Source organism: Engraulis encrasicolus, chromosome 13 (assembly GCF_034702125.1).
Source record: "Engraulis encrasicolus isolate BLACKSEA-1 chromosome 13, IST_EnEncr_1.0, whole genome shotgun sequence".
NCBI lineage: Eukaryota > Metazoa > Chordata > Actinopteri > Clupeiformes > Engraulidae > Engraulis > Engraulis encrasicolus.
Genome location: NC_085869.1, coordinates 51,349,245 through 51,359,244, shown reverse-complemented (window position 1 = coordinate 51,359,244; position 10,000 = coordinate 51,349,245). Strand labels below are relative to the sequence as shown.

The following is a 10,000-nucleotide window of genomic DNA, read 5'->3' as shown; positions in this document are numbered from 1 at the left end:
TCTGGCCAGGACTGAACTGGGACCAAACAAACGCTCAGGCAGTTTTGCCAGGCCCAATTTATATTGTGGGACAGTCTCTGAGAAAAAAAAAATTCTAACAGCATCAGTGCTGCAGTGTCAGCAGACCAGGAAATGCCCTGTATGCCAGATTACCAGTCCGGGCCTGTGTGGACTGGACAAGCTGCGGTATACTGAGACTTCAGAGATGGCAGGCGGGCGGGCGTGTCAGCAGGCTTCTCCAGCATCTGTCAAATGCCTCTAGGTCTGCCAAAATTCTTGGTGTCTGTCTGCTACTGTTCAAAGTTGCAAAGTTGGCCCACCTACATGCATCCGATACATATGTGCCGCGCTCTGAACCCCAGCACTACATGTCGGCCTGAGCGAAAGGGAGAAAATCGCGTTCAAAGATCTATTTTTAGTTTTTGGCGATTTTCTTTTTTTTGCAGAATGTTGACATTTAGGTAACAAAGAAGCTGTTCAGTGAAGCAGAAATTCACATTGGTTTGTTTAAAGGCAAACATTTTGGCCCACTTTTAACCCTTTAGCTCCCATAACGGCCGTGAACGTCCGGCTGGATCTGTACCATAACGGCCGCGGCCGGCCGGAATATTTTCATATGAAAATACGGCTGAACGGCGGTCATCATGCAGTTTTTCAAGCTTTCAAACACTTTAGTTCAATATTACAGACCCTCCTCGATATACTTTCAGTATAAAAACTATATGTTTATATTATTTTATTTTTCAGTATTTTAGATTTTATTACGAGATGCGCCGCTTTATGCGACTTGGCAATCTGCCGTCAATTCAAATGACGGCCGTCCGAGATTGAATGGCTACAAACACAACCATTCTGTTTCTACAACCAATATACACTAAATATGAAAACTTCCAACCCTGTTTGATCTATTTTCATGGTCAACAGCACATGTTTATGACTATTTAGGCTATTTTTCGATCATGTTGTTTTATTAGGCTTATGGGATGGTGTTCAACTGTGAATGGTTCTACCATGGTCCTAAATAGCAAACACAACTATCCAGCCGATGTCTACACGCTACATATTAAAAATGTCAACTGTCTTCGGTGTGTTTTCAGAGTCAAACCATATGTTGGTATCCAACTATCTTAGTTTCGGAACAACGAACCGCGACAGCTCTGCGTAACAGGCGCATCGTGTGAAGGAAGCGCAGCAGAACAAGCCTAGCCTACTCATTTTGCGTGTCAGCTTTGGCAAAGCAGTCAAGGACTACTACTCCACGTTGTCCCTCATAAAAATATGCGTTAAGACGTTGAGTTGAATGCTAACTTCCAATAATAGCCTACCAACGTGGTGTTTGTAGCACTTCAATTCCGTATTAGTCGGTGATGCCTGGCGCGTCTTACCTGCCAAATTGCGGGGGGGGGGGACTTCCAGAGCTCCATTCATGTCCTGTCTGCTATCGCGGACACTTCTACGGTTATCCTTACACGTCTTTGGCATGGTTTAGTTCAAACATTATTAGCTAGTGTAGTCCATTACAGTTATCGCATATAATCCATAGGCCTACCGCTTGAAAACAGGACTTCTGGGTGAACGACATTTGTTGTCGTCACATGATCATTGTTCAACTTTGACCCTGGATGGATGGACGGAGGGATAGATAGATAGATAGATAGATCGATAGATAGATAGATAGGCCTAAATATAGAGATATATAGATAGATAGGCCTAGATAATATCGGATTTTATCACATTTTTGTCATTTAATCCAGATCAAAGGCACTCTATGGGAATACTGAACAATTAATTATCCATAAATGATATATCATTTGAAAGTGTGTTTTCTCTACTTTAATATGAAAGTAACTTGAAATTGACACTTTTCATTTATTTTCAAGTTTTTTGACATTATTTAAAATATGACCAAAATGCAGCTTTTTTCTTAGAATTCTTGGTAGAATTCCGGCCTATTCAAAAAAAATTCTGGTAGCTAAAGGGTTAAATAAATCTTCAGATGTTTCCAAGGAGGTCTACATAAGGTCTTAATTACTGTATCATTGGATGTTTCATATGGGCGTGTTCTACTCCCCAGATAGCAAAATGTTTTTGGCAGAGTTTTGGGCCAAATCGTGTCTTGGCCTTTTGGCTGGCTTCGGTTTGAGTCCCCGGGCCAAAAGTGGCCCAAATTTGGCATGCCAAAACCAACCAAACCCAGCCATAAATTGACCAAAGTTCACCCAAAACCTATTTGGGATTTCCACGTACAGCCTTAAAGGCCCCAAAAGGAATTCCAGACCCCACCCTTCAGCCAAAATGCAGCCATAAAGTACCCATAACTGTCCCAGAACTGCCATAAATGAGCCTAAATACTGCCATAATGTACCCATAATTCAGCCATAATGTACCCATAACTCTCCCAGAACAGCCATAAATGACCCTAAATACTGCCATAATGTACCCATAATTGATCCCAAATGTAGCCATAATGGGGCCAAATGTCACTTATTTGTCTTATAAGTTTCCCTGTATACTTAAAATGTAAGCACCGGTATACAGAGAAACTTATAAGACAAATAAGTGACATTTGGCCCCATTATGGCTACATTTGGGATCACTAAATATTCCTGTTTTATTGTTGAAAATCGCACATTTAATAAATGCGTGATTTTCAACAATGAAACTGGAATATTTATGCATCTAGAAAAAAAACCCAAGACAATTAAATACATTTCATTATACTTTATTGCCTCCAAATGCTGTGACTGGTTAGGGTGGGCAAGTGGCTGGATTTGATGGATGGGTATAGCTGCACGGCAGGTGGTGGAGGACTGGGTGACTTGATGGGTGCTTGGATGTCTGGGTACAGGCCTCTTGTTTTCATCTTGGTCCCCTGGCCAGTAAAAGCAGGTACTCTATTGCCACATAGAGGTAGGTAGATCAGATCAGATTCGCGACATCTAGGAAAGAATAAAAAGATAAACCAAATTGAATTACTACATGCAAAAGTAACTTTGAAAACAGTGGCATTACATTTTTTTTCTTCTTTTATTTAACCAGGAAAATAAACCTGTTGAGATTAAAAATCTCTTTTAACAAGGGTGTCCTGGCCAAGTGGCGGCACAAATGCACTTGATTAATAGAGTAATAGACGGGAGAGGGGGGAGGAGTGTTATTAAAATTTGGTACCTGTTTTTGAGATCCGATTTGATTGACCCCTCCCACAGGTGACTGCAGTGTCCGTTCGCAGCACAGCATCTGAAAAGAGAATGTAGATGTTATTTCATATTTTATACATTTTAAATGACATGAGTAGTAGGCTACAGTAGATTGTACAACCATCTACGGAATTGTCAAAAGTAAAAGGGAGAAAAAGAATAGGAAAAAAACAATACTCAATCAAACAAAACCCTGCCAAAACATATAACTTGCACTTGAGTATATAGTAGCCCACTGATTCTAAGATCAGAGTACTGGTCAAATTGGAGTTTTTTTTAACCTAACTTTTAGGTTTTTCAATAACAACAAAGCAGTAGGCTATCTATCTCATTGATTCAAGATTCAAGATTCAAGATTAGTTTATTACGTCTTATTATAGGTTTGAAGCCTATAAAGAGTAAAAATTGTTGTGTTTTTGTGTCCTCAAAAATATTTAAAAAAAATAAAAATAAAAATAAAAAATAAAAAAAGAGAGGAAGGGGGGGGGGAGTGCAAAGAAAGTGCCTTGTTGTCTTCAGCATGAATTCAGTAATCTTACTGCTTGGTGGAAGAAGCTACTTTGGAGTCTGGTAGTATGAGATTTCAGGCTTCTGTACCGTTTCCCAGATGGTAACATAGTAAACAGTTCATGGTTGGGGTGACTAGGATCAGCCAAGATTTTCTTTGCCTTCCTGATGCTCCTTCCCTCAAATAGTTCCAGTATGGAGGGTAAGTCACAGCCGCATATATTCTGAGCTGTACGCACAACCCTCTGAAGAGCTCTCCTGTTGGCTTGAGAGCAGTTCCCATACCATGCAGTAATGGTCCCCGTCAGAATGCTCTCAATGGTGCCTCTGTAAAATGACCTCAGGATCTTGGGTCTCATCCTAAACTTTCTCAATCGTCTGAGGTGGTACAGACGTTGCTGGCTTTTTTTAACAATGTGCTGTGTGTGACTGTCCCAGGTGAGGTCCTCTGAGATGGTAACGCCAAGGAATTTAAAGTCTCTCACCCTCTCCACTGTCTCACCGTTGATGTTAATGGTTTCAAACTGGTGTTCTTTCCTCCTGAAGTCAACTATTAATTCTTTTGTCTTGGACACATTCAGAGACAAGTTGTTTCCTCTACACCACTCCATGAGGTTGTTTATTTCTTCCCTGTAGGCTGTTTCATCATTGTTTGAGATTAAACCGATAACAGTGGTATCATCTGCAAACTTGATGATGGTGTTGTTGTTGTGTATAGCCACACAGTCATGCGTATATAGAGAGTAGAGGAGAGGGCTCAGAACGCAACCTTGCGGAGCTCCCGTGCTGATGGTCAAGGAGGATGATGTGATGGAGCCCATTCTCACCACCTGTTTCCGTGCTGAGAGGAAGTCTAGTATCCAGCTGCAAAGGCCACTGTGAATTCCTAGACTCCGGAGTTTGTCGTCGAGTATGCTGGGGACAATGGTGTTAAAGGCTGAACTGTAGTCCACAAACAGCATCCTTACATAGGTGTCTTTTTTCTCCAGGTGTGTTAGGGAGGTGTGCAGTGCGCTGGTGATGGCATCATCAGTTGATCTGTTCTGTCTGTAGGCAAACTGGTGACAGTCAAGCGTAGGTGGAATCATTTCGCAGATGATGTTCTTCACAAGCCTTTCAAAACATTTACTCACGATGGGGGTGAGGGCTACAGGTCGCCAATCGTTCAAGCTGGTGATTTGGTTTTTCTTAGGCACTGGAACAATGATAGATGACTTAAAGCTGCTTGGCACCACACACATGGACAGGGAGAAGTTGAAGATGTCTGTAAACACACCAGCCAGTTGCTCTGAACACACTTTGATTACACGGCCTGGAATCCCATCAGGTCCTGCTGCTTTCCGAATGTTGACTTGTTTGAAGGATTTCTGCACATCAGACACTGTGAGCATTAGGCCTGGGTCAGAGAAGTGAGAAAAGGAGGGGGCTCTTACTGGAGGTTTGGTGTTGACCTCAAAACGTGTATAGAACTGGTTCAGCTCGTCTGCAAGTGAGGGATGAGAGACTTGGATGTTGGATTTTTTCCGCTTCAGATCTGAAATCATGTGCAGTCCCTGCCACATATTTCTTGAGTCATTCCCTTCCAGCTGTTCCTCAATCTTATGCCTATATTCTCTTTTTGCTGCTTTGATTGTTTTTCGCAGGTCATATCTGGCTTTTTTCTCCAGCTCTTTGTTTCCAGAGGCAAATGCACTATCCCGGGCTCTTAGAGCAGATTTAACATCGTTATTTATCCATGGGTCTTGATTTGGATACATTTTGACAGTTTTTGATGGAACAATGTCTTCAACACACTTCTGAATGAATCCAGTGACTGTCTCTGTGTATTCATTTATATCCCCATTAGATGCTTCACGGAACATGTCCCAATCAGTGCATTCAAAGCAGCCTTGCAGTTCACTATCTGATTCATCAGACCAGCAGCTAACTGTTTTGACAGTGGGTGGGCTCTGTTTTAGTTTCTGCTTGTAAGCTGGAAGGAGCAGGATTGAGGAATGATCCGATTTGCCAAACGGTGCGCGGAGGAGGGGCTTGTACCCATCGCGGAAGGGAGTATAGCAGTGGTCTAATATGCTATTTCCACATGTGTTTACATATGCTGGAAGTATTTGGGCAGCATCTTTCTCAGAGAAGCGTGGTTAAAGTCGCCGGCAACGATAAAGGCAGCCTCTGGGTGTAAGCTCTCAATTTTGCTGATAATCGCGTACAGTTCTTTTAGCGCGAGCTTTGCATCCGCTTGCGGTGGAATGTATACTGCGGTTGCTACAACAGCTGTGAATTCTCTTGGTAACCAGAATGGCCGGCATAGAATGGTAAGATATTCAATGTCTGGAGAACAAAAGGTTTTGATTACGTGGATACTCTCACTGTCACACCAAGCACCGTTAACCATAAAACACACCCCTCCACCCCTGACTTTGCCCGACAGCTCTTTCGACCTGTCGGTCCGGAACACAGAGAAGCCAGAGGGAGAAATGGCATGGTCTGGCGCATCTTCAGATAACCACGTCTCCGTGAGACATATGATGTTACAGTCTCTGATTTCTCTCTGAAAAGAGATTCTTGCATGCAGCTCACACATCTTATTGTCCAAAGATTGAACGTTGGCTAAGAGTATGCTTGGGAGCGGTGGTCGATTTGCTCGCCGTCTCAGTCGCACTAACACACCGGCTCTCCTACCTCTTGGACGGCGCCGGCGGCGGCGTCTCTTCCATGGCAACAATGGGAAAGATGCGTCCGGAGTGAGCGCAGTATCCCAGTTAAGAAACTCCGGCTCCACATGAGCTGACAGCGAGTAGTTTATGTCCAGTAGTGTCTCTCTGTCATACTGAATGAGGCCACTTGTTTGTCGTAGAAAAAAAAGGTATATACATAGTAATATTATTAAAAATATATCAGAAAGATGAGGAGCGAAAAACAAGGCTGCCATTTTCGGCGCTATTGTTACGTCATTGGGTGTGCCTACAGTAGAATAACTGGTGAAACAGACTAGTCACTATGTTATATCATGTGCCATTGTTAAAGCTTTCCGCCAATTAGTAATGCTCCCACTACCCTGGACTTGTCAGTAGGCATATCTGAGGTGTTTTTCCCCCTTATTCAGTCTTTTCCGAGATCCTGGTCTGGGGGCAGGCGTTTGTTTACATTTCACCATGAATTTACTTCTACTTTTACTTTTACTCTCTGTGTTGAGGTATTACAAATGTTAGAGCAAGATTACATAGGCCTACATGGGCCACATTTCTGTATACGGTTTACCCCCTGTTGTTGATAGCTGAACAATACACACTGCCTTAACAACTGATCATGTTAAATAACCAGCGCTTAAACACAAACCGACCATTGCATTACCCAATACAGACGTATGCTTAAAAGCAGTTACATTAAAAGCAAGGACTTTCACAACGAACGAAGATTAGACCAGAGAGAGAGCCCACACAGCAGAGGACTCCGATGCGGAGCCGCGTTCAAGTCACCACATCCGTGTCACTGTCACATTCCTTTGGGTTCCACTTGGTGGATCAGGGTCGCCACCGTGCGCCGCCCCAAATTCTACCGTCAAAACGCGGACCATAATCGCATCCATATCTGATTCACAAACGCGGACGCGCTGTAAAATCTAACGGACGTTGGTACAGTTTTTGTTGGGGCAGACACGACCGAACAGCGCTCTCCAGTAAGTATTGATTTATTTATATTAGGTGATACACAAAGGTACAAAAAGTATATCTGAAGCTTTTACACTATCAATGCTTATTGATATTTCGTAGGATTTTGTTTTTTATGACTTTAAAAGTGTATGTTAACCCTAGTTGTTTTCAAAACGAGACAGCTAGTTCATTCATTCAAAGACATGGAGAACTACATTGGCTATTGTAGTATTTCCTAAATGCTGTTAAAATATGATGCCATCCGATACATGGAGGAAGTGCAGTTGAATAAAAAATATCTACATTGTGCCCATTTTAACAGCCTTGTTTACGTTAGCTTGCTAGCCAGCTACTAGCAAACCGGTTGACTGAAGCAAACTTGTGTAAAGTTAAACGTAGGTCTAAGTGTTCGAATACTCTTATGAAACGGCTATATTGGTCTGAATTTGGCTCGTGGTACCCTTTTACACGGATTGATGATGCTCTCAACAGGTTTGGCATCAACTGTGTTTTTAACGGTACAAATCCTAAAGCGGTGGCATCATATTCTCCTCACGTTAACGAAATCCAGGCTAATTATTTATTAGCAATTAATGGATGGCCATGAACTGCGCCCTCGTCCCATATGCTGTCCATCATTGGTGAATGAATGAAGTAGCTGGGCTCATAGTTTGATACAGATGTCCGTGGTTGGGCTACAAATATCTGAATTTGTTCTTAATCTTGTGCAACAGTATACAGGTGGAATTACCTCTGGGTCGGACAGGGCTAGCCAGCTGTAATCCACCCTGCTACGGTGATGCCCGCCTGCCTCCCGGCTTTTACGACCAAGAGTAAGTAGGACATTGTACATCTTATTCAACATCATTACTGTCACGGGATAGAGATGTGAAAGAGCGTTGTCCATCCCATATGCAATGCAATGTCTGATTGTCATCTTACGAAATTTAAATGAAAGCTAAGTTTAGCTCTGTTGCCTTTTCAGATCGGAGCGCTGATGTGATGTTTCCCCGTCGACTGATGAGGGAAGTAAGAGAAGGCAGCCACGACACGCGATTGTTCAACATGACAGTGAGACAGAAAAATAATGTCAAGATAAATAAAAAATCATGATGAGTGAAGTTCTTCGTCAGGTTGTGTTTTTTTCGGGTTCTTATTTAAACGGTGTCTAGGCCAGGTCTGTGTTATCTGTAGAATTAAATCTAAATGCTGTTTGAAACGGTTAACTGTTCGTTTATTGGGATTATAGAAAGTAACTTTATGAGCACGGATCCAAAATGGTCCCGGCCCGGAACATCAATGAGTCCGGAATGGGTCCGTAACTGATAAAAAGTAGTGGAACCGTGACGGATGCAATAAGTGGACACGGAATGAGTCCGCATCGGATGTCGCGCCTCCGAACCGGGCTCACTGCGGAGGTATGCTTCTGCACGCGGGTCCGTTGCGGGTGACAAACGGGTCCCTTTTGAGTCCGCACCACGCCTCCGCGTCGGATGATAGGCGGCGTGCAAGTGGACGCCGATACGGCCCCGTTTACCGGATCCGTTCCGGAGGATGACCTCCGGATGGTGGACTCCGGGGCGGATCCATTACGGTGTACTTTTGCTGTGTGGGAGGTTAATAAATTGTGGAACCAACCTGTAGTATGCCTGTCACAAAACAAGTTCCTCCACCGGGTGACTGCCTTCAGCAGCAGCACATCTGAAAAGACAATGTAGAAAAAAGCAGATTCACTCGATTGCTTCAGTAGTAGGCTAGAATTACAGTGAGTCCAACACTTTCCGTGACAGACAGATATTGCTAGATAGTGCTCTGCTTTGTGCCAATAGGTAGAAGATGCTCCATGCCTGAGTTAGCTAGCTCCCGGCTTTTGCTAGCTGATGTTGGCCAGTTAGCTGGGATTGCTAGTGTTGTTGTTCTTTGATTGAAATTCCCTTAGTATTGATATCTGAAAGTGAATTTCAACCACAGAACAACACTTAATCAACCGTTACTGAGTATGAGGGTAGCAACTAAGATTAAATGTCACAGTTGTGTGTCACAGACGTTTGTGTTTTAGCTCCTGTTAAAAGGGTATCGAAGTTTCAGCGCACAACACGGAAACCGACGGTCACAGACCTATGAAATCAACATGAAAACCGATAACACAAAATGCCTCATCTCTTAAGTCATCGGCGGTTGTATTTAATATAAAAACGTGTCAACTGCACTTACCTGCATAAACTGAAGTCTGACACACACTGGCGCTGGGGAAACTGAAGTGAGGCAAGCACGAGTTTCTCTTGACAGTTGATTTTGGCAGTCTTTTGGATTGCCGTATGCGCACCAATGTAGAACGTTGCTGTCCCGCTCTCCACCCGAGGTTCAGATTAACCTGACACATGCCATAACCTGGCCATAACTCATTCATTCACAGTCCGCGCGTTTTAATGTGTTGTGGGAAGCCATAAACAACCCATATTTTAGCCAAATCTTGGGGTTTTTTTGCTTTCCAGAGGAACGCCCCAATTCACTGGCGCCCAGGTCAACCATAACCATGCCAAAATTTTGCCAAAAGCTTATGGCTTGCCAAAAGGAAGCCATAAATTGCAGATATCTGCCAAAACAAAGCCAAAATATCTGCTATCTGGGTTACGTCCTACTTTG

General features: G+C 43.2%; 1 long non-coding RNA gene across 1 annotated transcript; it reads left to right on the top strand.

The window, feature by feature from the left end:
- The first annotated feature begins 7,138 nt into the window (after nucleotides 1-7,138).
- On the top strand, nucleotides 7,139-8,560 carry LOC134461857 (uncharacterized). The gene is made up of 3 exons (XR_010037434.1): nucleotides 7,139-7,380; nucleotides 8,089-8,187; nucleotides 8,340-8,560. It is a non-coding gene; the product is annotated as an uncharacterized LOC134461857 (long non-coding RNA).
- The last annotated feature ends 1,440 nt before the right edge of the window (nucleotides 8,561-10,000 follow it).